This window comes from Lissotriton helveticus, chromosome 3_1, assembly GCF_964261635.1.
Source record: "Lissotriton helveticus chromosome 3_1, aLisHel1.1, whole genome shotgun sequence".
NCBI classification, from domain to species: domain Eukaryota; kingdom Metazoa; phylum Chordata; class Amphibia; order Caudata; family Salamandridae; genus Lissotriton; species Lissotriton helveticus.
The window spans coordinates 607930071-607943118 of record NC_136061.1 but is presented as its reverse complement, the minus strand read 5'-3'; positions in this window follow the sequence as shown (position 1 = coordinate 607943118).

Genomic DNA, 13048 nt, shown 5'->3' with positions numbered 1-13048 from the left:
CACTGTGATGGACAGCTCACTCGAGGGACCTCGTGCCTATGGGCGCAGTGGCAAAGTTACAGACACACGTGGTGACTGGACAACTCTTCTGGTCCTTTACGCAGCTGTAGTGTAAGAAAAGCACGATACATTTACCCAACGAGGTAGCAGTTACTGATTAGCCAGTAGAAAGTACTCCAGTTGAGTATAGTGCAATTGCAAAAAAAAACGCGATTTCGTGGGAAATCCACGAATTCGCTGATTTTTTTGCGAATCCGCGCAAATTTGCCAAATTCGCCCATACTTAGTTTGGAGTAATTTTGTTGAAAAACGTCTTCTGCAGTAGAGAGCAAAGATTTTCATTGATATTAAAATGTGAAATCTCTCATGATTACCTCCCCTATCTTTATTGCTTCCCGCCACCTCCTTAACAGATCTGTAGAACACTTTTTGGGGGAAAATGTGGTGGAGACAAGAGGGTCCATATACCCAAAGGTCTGGTGCCTGACTTTGTTGTGGGGGATGACATTGAAAAGTGGTTTTAAGTGTTTGAGATGGCTTTGCAAATGCATAGGATCCCTGAGGAGGATTGGAGCACTAGCCTCTGGAAGCACAACCTTAGCGAGGGGAGCGATGCCCTACTGGCCCAAGATAAGGGAGACAGGATGAGGTATTCTCACATAAGGGAAATCCTAGTCAGAAATGATGGTTTTACCGCTGAGTAGTACAGACAGACATTTCGGCACAGCCAGAAGCTGCCTTAGCATAGCAGCCCTGAGTGGACATTGTGGATTCCTTTAGCAAAGCACTGCATGTTTGGGTGAAGGGCAGAGAAGTGAAGGATTATCAGGGGCTGTACAATTTGATTGTGCAAGAGCATATGTTCAGACTTTGTTTTGCAGATCTGCACCAGTACCTTATTGACAGCTCTCTGACCCTAGGAAGCTTGCTAAGGAGATGGACCGCTGGATCAGCACCAGGGTCCACAAGAAGTTAACCAGGAGGGATTGCCACAAGGGTGGCAGGGTCTCCATCATAAGAAAGAGGAGGCAGACAAACATAAAAACAAGGAGTTCCCTAAAGGCTTCTAAACTTGCTTTAAGGTTCAAGATTACCAATCCCCGCCTGAGCAGAAGATGAAATGGCTCCCTGACCGCCACTGGTTTAGACACACAAGTGTTGGTCACTGTAGCCCTTGGTGAGAACGTTTTTCCAGATATGTGGGGGACATTGTAGAGCTTACCCTATTGTCCCTGGGTGATGTGGACATTGGGACTCACATGCCTATAAACACTAGGAAATACAGGCAATGGGTCACTATAAATGAACAGAGGATGGCAGCTCTGGGAGAAATGGTAGTCTCTAATGCATTCCACCAAGTTGTTGCAGCCAACAACCATGAGAGTCACTACCCAGTGGCTCTGATTCCCTTTGAGTGGGGGTTTCGCAGGTTCCTTGAGGGTAGCTGTGAATCTGTCCATGCCTGAGAATTGTTTGCTTGGCGATGAGCTGGAGCACACCATCTGGAAGGAGGTGGATCTCCCTTCACACTTGGAGGTGCAAGGGTGACTTAAGTGGGTGTGTCTGACCACACAGACCACAGGAGGACCTGGAGCCTGAAAGAATGGCTCAGGTGCCAGCCAAAAAGAGGAGAGGCAAGGAGTGCAGGAAACCCGTTCCTGAAACTCCTATAGTCTGGGAGGAGGCTGAGCCTGAGGGTGACACCCGGGAGCCTACAGAGAAGGGCATTGCTATCCTGGGTAACCTACCTGAGCTGACCGACTGGCAGCAGGAAGGGGGTCCAGCCAGGTAGGAATTCCGCAAGGTGCAGATGGAGTACCCTACTTTTGAGGGCCTACAGCGGCATACCAAGGCCCAGACAGCTGTCGATACCACTGGTGATCACGAGATTTACTGGGAGATGTTGTCTTTTGTAGTAAGACTAAGGTCCCTCATCCTGGTACAACCCAGGTGATGGTGGAAGGAGCTGGCTCATGATGTACCCCTGGCACATCAGGAGGACAGGTCATCTAGGGCAGAGCAAGACATCTGAAAGGCTTGTCAACCACTTTTACTGGCCCTGGATAAACACTGCCTCATATGTGTTATGCAGGTCATGCCCTACCAGCCGGGTCAGAGGCAAGTTAGAAGGGAAATATAAGACTCCCCTGCACCCATTCCCTGTAATTGGCACTCCCTTTGATTGGGTGGACATTGACATTGGTGGGTCTCCTGACCCCAAGATAGATCTTGGCAACAGGTTCATTCTGGTCTTGGTGGACCATGCCACTCAGTACAAAGAGGCTATACCTCAGAGATTGGTGGCTGCACTTGCGGAGGGCAGGGAACTGATGTGGATCTTTACCCATGAGGTGTTCCCCAAGGAGGTGGTATCTTGCCATGGTACCAACTTCATGTCGGCGTACTTGAAGTCTGTGTGGAAGGAATGAGGGGGAATCTACAAGTTCTCCACTCCTAACCATCCCCAGATAGATTTAACAGGACCCATAAATGACATGTTAATGAGCCAGTCAGAGCCCTTGAGGTCGAAGTGGGATGTCCTTTTGCCATGTCACTGTTTGTCTACAGGGAGGTACTAAAAAGAAGGAGGCATCCCAAAGGAACTCCTCGCAAATAGTTCTAAATGGACATACTCTATTCACTCGCTTACTAGAAAGGTATGGGGTGGAGGTAGTATAGTGATAGATTTGGGAAGGGGGCAGGGTTTTCCCATGTGCCAGGGTCAAAATCTAGCCCTCACTGAAATGTCAAGAAAGGCCAATTCCCACAATCTTAAATATGCAGCATGGTAAATTCTGCATGAATGGGTATCTGCAAAGATGGGGCTTTGAGCATAAAAAATGTGGCTTTGAAGGCCAACATAACAAGCACCTTGCATTACCCTTTATTTGTCTTGTTTCTTTGTCTATGGGTATTCCACAAATCTATCCAGCGAAGCAGGTCCATTAGAAATTGCAGGAAAAATATCCTAGAGCTTCACATCAATGATGACTACTTAATCACGGTCTAATTTACTCAATCCAGGATAAGGACTGGACTGGTGAGCTATGGCTGCAAATTGTTTGCTGAGACAAATTACTGACCAAAACTTTAAAATATGTGTGCGTAATGACTGGTAGTGGTCCTTATGAATCTGCTTGGATTGAGAATATATGATTAAGCTCCAATAGATAAATCTGAAAAATTGAAACCATAGGACCTGTGGTATTTTTTAGACAACAGGCTATATGTTGTGTGTCCTATCAAATACACCCAAAGAGCATCTATGGTCCAACCTGAGAGATAGGCATAGATGTAAAGTCTGGCGACTCACAACTCCGCGTATTGTTTATACTTTTCAGGCTTCAAAAAGTGCTTTGTTTCAAATGTTTTAATAAAGGACAACTGTAGTAGTCATGCAATGCAGCACGAAGCCATTTCTGCTGTTATGAATTGGCATACAGAATAATGAATGAACTGGGGCTGGACATCTGACACTTGCTGCTCCAAACCCATATCATCATGCAAAACTTAGAATCGTACCAGATACGGTCTCTTGCCTGCCATCATCCCCTCCACCATCCTCCAGACACACAACCATCCTCACCACCTCAGCAGTCTCAGGACTGGGCATCACCCACTTTCCTCCATGTTATCTGCAATGTCTTCTCCTACTTGCATCTTATGGCAGCATGAAGAGAGTTGGAGGATATACAAGATCTCTTAATGCAAGCTGGGTAGTTCATGAGACACCATGAGCTTAAAATTTCTATTTGCAAACTGCAATTAGTTTTACCTAGGGCAAAGTCAGGAGAAGTCCTGTAATGTTTGGAAACTGCCGGACTTTGCCTAACTTCATGGGCAAAGTGAAACCCACCATGTCGCTCTGCATTCAAGCTGGAGCGTTCTCAAAGACAAGCCCTCAGCTAGCTTAAGGGGACCCAAGGAGAGCAGTCCAAATTGTCAGGAAATCCTTTCAGAGATAAATGAATGCGTCCACAATATTGATAAAGTACCAGCAGGAGTAAGGCTATGCCTGGAGAGGACTATCAGTTGGTCATTGCATTAGCAGAAAATATCCTTTTGTATCATCCTGGCACAACTTAGTTTCCTTTCAAATTAGGAATAATCAGCCACTCCTCTAGGAGACTAAGGGAGTGATTTAGAGTTTGCCAAACAGGGTACTCTGTCAGAAGCTCAAAAGAGAACCATGTCCACCAACGTCATGGACCAATTGCCTTACTACGGGCCTGATTAAGAGTTTGGCGGTCCGACTGCCTGAACACCGCAGCCCCTCGAAGACCTCAGCTCTGGTGGTCTTTCGACCGCCGTATTATGAGTTGACCTTAGGGCATGGTGTGTGGCAGCAGCAGTCTGCAGCAATGGGCAATAGCTTTCCATACCTATTGATGCCTGTGTGTACATGTCGACTGCACATGTCTTGAATGTACACATATGCATGAAACATGTAGAAAAATACCACTTGCCCATTGCAGGAGTCTGGCCTGTATGTGGCTAGTCCGGGCAATGGGTATATCTTACAAAATGGACTTACCTGTATTTCCAAAACAGGGTTGTATTCTCCGGGGTGAAGATGCTGCTGTGAAGGAGGACCTAGAGAATGGATCCATGTCAAACTGTAATGGGTAGAACAGGAACGGGGTGAGTATGTACCACAACTCCTTTGCTTCTGTCAACTCAAAGTCGGTGGTCTCATGGCTGGTCGTAAAGCCAACTTGTAATACAGATGGCAGTGAAACTCCTCTGTACCGCCCTCTGGCGGCTGCTATTCCCCAACAACTACCCTGGTGGTCTGCAGTGTCCTGACTCTGTCGGTGGTGCAGACTCAGTCTTTGCAATAGTAATCCGCCCATCTCATAATAGGGCAGTCAGACCGCCAAGCCTGTGACCGCAGGTAAGGCAGTTCACGGACCACCAAACTTGTAATAAGGCCCAAAGTGTCAGGAGGGCCAACAGCTTTCCATCCATTAGCATTACTCATGCAAAGATTTATCCAGTGGCCCAAAGGAGCTGGGGCTGTAGAGAAATGGCATTACACTGCCTGCCCTAATTAGGGTGGACAATGGGATGTCCATTTTTCTGTCCATCACTGCCAGGTAAGTCCTGGGGATGATGGACATTAAAAAAACAAATAATGACCCATATACCCATGGAAAAAACTCGCTGGTGATGAGAGTCTATAGTTTCTGTTTTTCGATAGCAAACTCCCACTTTGAGAGTGGGAGGTTCTTCTGAAAAATAAAACTTTTGCAAAAGTTAAGTGACAGCACCCATTCACAATTCCAATTTAGGTACAGAAGTCACAGCTGGGCCAGTGGTAATCTCAAAATGTGATGGATAGTGGTCCATCAGCATGATGGACCTAATATATTCCACCATCCGAATGGAAGAAGTACTGTCCACCAAACTCTAAATCAGGCTCTAAGGCTTTAATGCTTTAGGTTTGACCCTAAAGCACACCAGAGTTCCTACTTAATTTATTGGGATCAATTGATATCCAAAAGCTGTTTTGTTCCTATGCACCTGGATTCCAATCTAGCTTCATTGGATTAAGAGTTCCAAAAGGGCTGTACCATGTTAGAGCTGGGATTACAAATATTTGTTTGCGGTTGAGGCAACTCATAACCCCTTTCATCAGGAGAGGGACTTTCACCAAACTCAGAATTGTTGGTTTAATAAGGCTTGTACCATATCCAAATCGATACCCATGCATCATGAACTAAATGCGATTTAGTGACTGTGATCAGTGCCTGCAGATATATCACAATTTTTAGTTTTAGCTGCACCTATGCCCAATGATAGACTAACATGATATTTTAGCACCCGAGCGCAACTGAAATTCTTTCACTGTCATAGATTGTAAAATATTGGTACTATTAGCCTGTGGTAATCTGTTAAGCAGGAAATCAGGTGACTGCTTGAGGGGGGTGAAAAGTATTTATGCAACACTTCAAACAGTAATAAAGTAGTAACACAACACAAGAAAAATACCACACCAATTTAGAAAAATATAGTAACATTTTATAAAATATTTGATACCAAAACAACAAAATCAAATTAGTAGAACTGGAGATATACAATTTTAAAAGTTTGGTTAAAATCAAGTGCTAAGAAGGAAAAAGTGCCAAACGTGGGTATCCCATCACAGTACACTGGGTCCAAGTCACAAGATCAATCTGATCATGATGGAGCACTGGGCAGACACAGGACTGTGTTCAGTCTGCTGAGAAGGTACCTTGTGGGCCTGGGCGTTGTTATGCGGAGGCCAGCGTTGAGGAGCTGTGATGAGAAGTCATGGTCAAGGAAGCTGGTGGGACTAGCAAAGACTAGCATTATGATGCTTCAGTGCAGGGGACGAGATGCATTACGCTGGGCAAGTGTCAAAGTTGGGTTCGACGAAGTAGCTGCCAGTGCTTGAGAGGACTTGCAACGAAATGCGTTGGTTTCGAGGTTGAGCTGCTTCTCGCTGGATAGGAGTCAATGGCGAGCTCCGTCATGCTGCCTCAAGATGGGCTGATGTCGAAGAAGACTGTAATGTTCCTGTGGCTTTTAAAAGGGTCCCAGCCAACTGACCCTTGGAGATTTACTGGAATTCTGGGTCAACACAGGCAGGCTTGGTTTAGCAAGGCAGCTGACAGTAACAGAAGAGTCCCGCTGCATCAAAAGCAGGACTTGGTAGTAAAGCAGTCCTTGGTCAGTATGCAGGTCATCAGGGCAGACTTCTCAGCTGGACATTCATTCTTCCTGGCAGAGCCCACAGGTCCAAAAGTGATCTGAGGTTTATCATGTATACTTGGTGCAAGCTTTGAAGTAGGAGGAGGTTCTGGGGGTTTCCACCACAAAGGTGTTTGGACATTCCTGCCTCCCTGTCCTGGTCACAGCTTGTCTGGGGCACAAAAAGACAAATATGAAACCCTTTGTGAGTGTTTATTACACTTTTTAGGTGTAATACACAAAGACCAATTTCCAGCTATACCTAGTCAAGTGATCCAGGACACATGATGCAGACACCAAATGGTTGGAACAAGAAAATGCCAACTTTCTAACAGTGACATTTTCAAAATTATGACTTAAAATCCAACGTTACCATTAAAGAGGGTTTTAAATTACAATTCTTTAGACACCAAACTCAACATTGCTTCCTAATGGAAATATATCACTTTTTAAATGTAGCCAGTGAACCCATTGTTATCATATGGGAGGGGTAGGTCTTGCAGTAGTGTAAAACAAATTTGAGAATTGTTCACTACCAGGACATCTAAAACGTAAAAGCACATGTCCAACTATTTAAATGCACTGTACCCTGCCCTATGGGCTGTTTGAAGTCTCCTCTAGGGTGACTAATATCTATTAAAAATGACCCTATTGAACTGGCAAAAGGTTTATTTTGCCAGGTCGAAATGGCAATTTAAAACTGTACAGATAGGCTGCAATGGCAGGCCTGAGACTTGTCTGACAGGCTACTTAGGTAAGTGGCACAATTAGTGCTGCAGGCCCACTAGAACATTAGTTTCCATTTTTAAAATTAAAACAACCAATTACTTAGATGTTACATTTACATAGTGGGTGAACCAAGCAGACCAGTTGTTAAACAGGTACTTTAGTGCGTTCTTTTGTAAAGATTGGAGGGTTCATAAATGATGTTCAGCTGGTTACCATACCAGTGTGTTCCTTTGCAACAACCTTGAGGATGGAACCTTAACTATTGTTCAAGCTTTGGGAATTTGATGGTGGTTATTTGGTGGGTTTTTTTCAGACCTTATGGGTTTCCAAGTATATTGTAACTGCAATTGGAATACATATAATATCAAGTACAACTACTGTTGTTTTTAGGTGAGTTTTAACAATGGACTATTTCCTAATTAGTTCAAAGTTGAAATATAATAAATGTGGGCTAATGGCTCTACATATGTTGCTTTAGAAGGTATTTTGTGCCAATTGATCAATTTAGTCGAAATTGAATGTTTGTTCCAATGTTGAAGGATTATCTGCTCTTATGCAAGTACTTCCTTTTTTTCTTCTTTTTTTTCTTTTCAATTTCTTTTAAAAGTCCTCATTTCACCATTGGCAAGTGAAAATAACCCTTATAGCTTCATTCCGTCCTGGGCGCCCAGGGCTGAATATCTTGCTTTCGCCTGGAGCCAACCCAGCCTGCCCCTTTATTCCGAGGCACGGTGTAATCATAGGACCTTTCGGGGCTTTAGACCAGCCTCATTTCTATTCCCCATTCCATCAAAGGTTCCCAAACCGTGCTATTTACATTATGTGCGATACCAGATTCTAGACGTGCAATTCTCAATGCTGCTCGAAGCCAGTTTTCATAGAGAGGGGGGCTAGCATCTTTCCAGAGCTTACAGATCTCTCTTCGAGCAATTAGGATAAGACAAAAAAATAAGGCCACTTGTGTCCCCCTTAGGCCACAAATAAGATCATGTCCAGACCAAACAAAACTCTAACTATGTTCAAACTTAGTTTAACTTTGAAAAAACACTCCATTGCCTTCTCCATTGTGACCCAGAAAGGACTCAATACAGGACAGTCATAAAAAACATGGATATCATCTGTCTCAGCTAGTCCGCATCTAGGGCAAAGATGGGACGGGCTCACAAACTTTGCAATTTTTTTGCCGTATAATACAGCCTGTTTATGGCAAACAAATGATTTTTCTTAAGAGAGACAGACCTAACGTACTTATACAAAAATTGAAGAGATGTATCGTAAAGGGTAACTGAGGCAGCCTCGAGCCTAGAAGAGCTCCAGACATGATCTAATGGGGGAGACTGTATTTCCTCCGCCTCCAGCATTTTTCTGTACCAGAGTCCGACTACTCTCTTCCTAGGGCAGGGGGATTGGAGAGCGAACTCGATATCCCAGTTACCACCGATGTTCTCCTTCTCAATGGAAAACCAGGAACAGAGTTGAATGTATTTAAATCTGGAGAAGGAGTCCCCAATCTTAGATCTCAGAGCCTCCCAAGGGAGAACCCCTTCTGATGTTACTAGGTCCGACCAAATTGTTATTCCGGCTCTCCTAATAGGAAGGGACAAACTGCCCCTAAGGCATGGTGGCAGGCCCGGAGACTCCCAAATTGGGGCAAAATCAGAGTAGTATGTTATGTCCCACCTTCCTTTAAATCCATTCCATACTGAAAGAGCAAGTTTTAATATCTTGAGGCGTACTTTTTTGTAGAAATTTGTAGCACCAAATTTATACAGAAAGCCAGACCCGCCCCCCTCTTGATCAACCATTATATTCAAAATCCACCCCCAGTTAGAATCATCGGGGTTAGTAAGAAGACTTTGAATGTTTTTCAGCTGAAAGGAAAAAGCATAGCAAAGAACATCCGGAACAATCTTCTTTTCAACTTTTTCCGTGAGAGCCTAGAGCTTTTTTTTGCCCAAATGAAGCTGCCTATTTTCCCCTGAATTTTTCCCAGAATTTTATCGGGAAAGATCAGGGGTATCGAATTAAACATGTATGTTAATTTAGGCATGATTACCATCTTGACCAAGTTGACACAGCCATATATTGTCAGGGAGAGGTTCTGCCATCTCGAAAAGAGGTGATCGATATCCTTGCCTACCTTCTTTATGTTGGTATGTACTATACTATTAAGATCTGATGTTATTATTATGCCGAGATACCTAAGCTGGCTACTCCGAACTCCCTCCCAGTTGTCAAACACCCAGCACATTATTTCGGTTTTCGAGTTATTGATCAAATAGCCAGAGTAGAGGCCAAAATCAGTCATTATCTCCTCAACTCTAGGGAGCACCCCGGCCGGATTGCCGGTGTAAACCAGCAGATCGTCAGCGTATAAAGCCAGCTTACAGCTGTAATCCTTGACTCTAAAAGTTGTAATCGAGTCATCGGTCCGCAATGCCTGCGCCAAAGGCTCGATGTAGAGATCAAACAGGAGGGGAGAGATGGGGCACCCCTGCCTGGTTCCCCTCTTTATGCTGAAGCGTGGTGTCAAGAAACCATTCAATAGTATCGCAGCAGAGGCACCCTCATAACACCCTCTCAATGCTTGGATAAAGATTTTACTACAGCCCATAGTACTCAGTACATCCCACAGGAATCCCCAGTTGACATGGTCGAAGACCTTTGCAGCGTCATAAGCAGCAACTGCCAAGGGCTCCGACCGTGCCACCGCTAAATCTATACTGCCAATCAATTGCAGGGTCAACTCATGAATATACCTTCCACGTACAAAGCCTTTCTGGTCAGAATTAATAAGTTGTGGGGCTAATTTAGCCAATCTCCCTGCCAAAACACTAGTGAAGATTTTATAGTCAGCGTTTAGCAGGGAGATAGGCCTAAAGGAATTTGCCTTAAGGGGTCCTTCCCTGGTTTTAATATAAGAACAATTATGGGCTCCTTCCATGATGGCGGGGCCCTGCCCTCTGGGCTATAGACATAGTTAAACAGTTCACATAACATTGGCACCAAGACATCTTGAAAGACCTTATACACTTCGCCAGGAAGAGCGTCCGGCCCCACCGCTTTGTTATTTTTAATTTTTTTAATAATGGATCTGATTTCTTACTCCGTAACGGGGCTATTGAGCATATCTCGACCTTCGTCTGTCTGTCAGACTGGGTAGAGCCTTACTCTCCAGCCACCGTAGGGTGTTCTCAGAACTTAGGGACGGTTCTTCCTCATATAGTTTAGAGAATTGGGAGAGCAAGTGCTCTTCCATATCCTCCTGATGACTGGATATGGTTCCCTGATCATCAATAATTAGCCTATTTATATTGTTCCTCACCCGGTCTGCTCTGATCTTACTGGCCAAAATTGCCCCAGCTCTTTTTCCATATTCATAGTTTTCCATGGCATGTGCAGCCCATTGTGCCTTAATTTTCAAATCTAACAGCCCTCTGTATTCTGAGCGAAGAGGTTCCCGCTTACCTGTGGTAAATTATGTACGTGAGCACTTAATCTTATGTTCTCTAATGAGGAGATTTTGTTTTCCAGAGTTTTAAATTTCATCGCCTCCTCCCTATTGTTTGAGTTTGTCAAACTATGGAGCTGACCTCAAGTATGGGCTTTCCAAGCAGCCCAAACAAATTCTGGTAGGGCAGAACCAATATTGTCAGAAAAATAGTTATCTATAGATGTTCTGACCGCAGTGACTATGTCCTGATTATGTGGAACAGCCCTTTTTAAGGTCCACCTAGGTGTTGTTATGTCACTGGCCCTACCAATCAGGAGCGAAAACATAATAGGGGCAGGTTCAGATATAACGGTGTGAAGTATTTTTATATCAACCAGGGCCTCTAGACATGGCCTATCTACGAGAATGTAGTCCAATCTTGACGCATGGCCGTATTTTTTACTAAAATAAGTAAAACCAGGTGATGTCCCCCTCTTAACCTTCCATGCATCTGTTAGACCTAACTTTTGCATCACATTGACCATGGCACGACGAGATCGCGGAGCAACATGCTGGCTATAGTTAGAGAGATCCTGTCGATAATCGAGCAGGACATTAAAGTCTCCTCCTATAACCACAGATGAAGTAACCTCCACCAGGTTGAACTGCACTTTAAGTAGACAGGTAGGATCGTCTATATTCGGACCATAGTAGGATACAATTGTCTGATCACTTCCACTAAAGTCAACCTGCGCCAAAACCCATCTTCCTGACTGGTCCATTGATATTGACTTTATAGATCCTCCTATCCCCGTCTTTATCACAATTGCAACTCCCCTATTTGCCACCGTCTGCCCAGAACAGCAAAATGCTCCTATCCATATGAGCTTTCCAAAAATCTCATTACTCTCACTGGAACTTAGGTGAGTTTCTTGAAGAAGAATTATTTTGTCCGGGGATTGTTCTAAATACTTCAAGATCAACCTTCGTCCCTGGGGACACCGAAGCCCATTGACGTTCCAGGAGATAAATGGTATCTTGTTACCAATCATTAAGTGTATATTCAACAGGGAGCTCTTGTAAGCTGATGTGACATGAGGACTCAATTTTTTCTTTTTCTCCCCTTACCCCCCACCGTGCCCCCCTCCCCCCACCCCAACCCCCCGTGACCCCTAGACCCATTGCCACCCCTGGGGAGCCTTCCCTTTCTTCCTGAGCATATGCTCTTAGACGAATACCTTCCCCCCTCCTTGTGTATGGTCCTGTATAGTGCATACTTAATACAGCGAAAAATTGCGATATATCAGTGGTGAATACTACCTAACAAAATGGATGAGTAGTGTAGGCTATATTTAGGCTATATTTAAATGTATATCAGCTTATTACCCTGCTGTTCCTTAAAAGTATACAACTACTAAATAACTACGTGACCTTTACCGCCCAACTACTTGCATCGCCTCTCCACTTCCCCCCTTGCTGCCTGCCCTAATCTTTTCAATCAAATTATCTGGTTCCTCAATCTGGCGTATGTTGTACATGCTATTATTCCACATTATGCGGAGCGATGCAGGAAATTTCAGCTGGGCCCGGGCTCCCAAGGAGTTGAAGGTTGCCAATCTCTTGCCCATCTCCCATTGTTTTGTGGCAGTTATGTGAGAGACATCTGAGCGGATTGTAAAAGTGAATGGACTGGAGAAAGAGGTTGATTTTATAGAACCTGTTTTAAGGGCCAAAGATAGAATTCTTTCTTTGGTGGCATAAGTATGGAAGTTCACCAAAATTTTCCTGGGGCGCTCCTTCCCTGGGTTCCGCCTATAAGGGTCACGATGGACCCTCAGAATATCAGCTAGTAGATCAAAATCAACATTGGGGAGTCCTTTAGAACTGTTGTTTTAAGGAGTGCAAAAATAAATGCCTTAATGTCGCTTCCTTCAAGATCTTCGGGAACGTTAAAAAATTTTAGATTGTTCTTTCTTGAATGATTTTCAAGCCTCTCAATATCATCCTTCATCTCCCAATTCTGCTGAACCAATTTATCCATAGCAACTGCAGAAGTATCTAGGGCCTCCTTGTTTTTTGGTAACTCTGCTTCTAGTGCATTCGTCCTTAGTGAAACCTCCTCAACTTTTCAGGCGAATGCCTCGCAAGATGCCTGGATGGCGGTCTGATTTG